This window comes from Ananas comosus, unplaced genomic scaffold, assembly GCF_001540865.1.
Source record: "Ananas comosus cultivar F153 unplaced genomic scaffold, ASM154086v1, whole genome shotgun sequence".
NCBI classification, from domain to species: domain Eukaryota; kingdom Viridiplantae; phylum Streptophyta; class Magnoliopsida; order Poales; family Bromeliaceae; genus Ananas; species Ananas comosus.
In genome coordinates, this window is record NW_017893110.1 from 1 (window position 1) to 1,027 (window position 1,027).

The 1,027-nt window shown below is 36.5% G+C and overlaps 1 long non-coding RNA gene across 1 annotated transcript; it reads left to right on the top strand.

The window, feature by feature from the left end:
• Positions 1-6: 6 nt before the first annotated feature.
• LOC109705506 lies at positions 7-1,020 on the top strand. Its single transcript, XR_002214772.1, has 4 exons — positions 7-112; positions 268-301; positions 383-483; positions 575-1,020. It is a non-coding gene; the product is annotated as an uncharacterized LOC109705506 (long non-coding RNA).
• The last annotated feature ends 7 nt before the right edge of the window (positions 1,021-1,027 follow it).

The window sequence follows — 1,027 nt, forward strand, 5'->3', positions numbered from 1 at the left end:
CACGTGCCGGATATGCTTCCGCTGGTACCCGGGCGTGACAGTTCTAGCAACAGACATTGAAGACTAATGATCAACTCTGAGCTCAAAGAAAATCAGTTAGAGCTTAGATAAGGTAATTAGTTAAATTAATCACTCTATGTTGAGCAATATTAAGTTACTGTTATTGGAACGATATTGTTCTTGAATTTTACTTTCAGCATGAGTGTGGTCACTCTAAGCAGATTATGGTGACCTTAAAGAGCTAACTTGAAGTATTTTAATCTCCAGGGAAGGAAGAGACGTAGCTAAAATCTGAGACAAGGTAAGAATCCCACTAGAAAGTAGACGATTGGGAACAGCTTCAATGCAGTTTTGAAGCTAATTTGCAGCAGATGTAAAGCAGGTTATTGGACTATATTCGGCTGAGGATTGAAGGCTTTTGGAGCTAAATTTTGGTACATTAACCTGATCTAAACCGGGGGATCGACTATCGTAGGGTACAAGGTGAAATTCGACCTCTTAGAAATGTTAGTGTGATAGAATTACATAGGATTTGAAGTGAAGTGCTCCTAGCTAATCATGTATTGATTACTAGGTCTTTCGGAGAATTATGAAGATCCATACCCATAGGTTGAACGTGAATCATCGGTTAATAGGTGGGTTTGACCTCACCAGAGTAAGTGAATTCCCCTATGTTCTATATGATACTATAGGACTATTAATTATATGCAATTGAATTACTTTGGCGGTTTTATTTGAAGGCATTGACAATCAACTCAACTTGATATTTAACAGTGAGTGATTTTGTTATGTTTTAATAAAGTAGAGAACAAATTATTCGATTGTGACCTGACCAGTGTTGTATTATTAAAAGACAAGTTTACCTTGCGAATAACACATGTAAATTAGCATCTTTATTATGTGGTTATTGATCTAGTGGATACTAGCATTTCTTATTGTACAGAGAATCCGACCTATTGGCCGAGAGTAAAAAACTTACATACTTGATATATGATGATTGAAGCGGTTGGACTATGATTTATGCTTG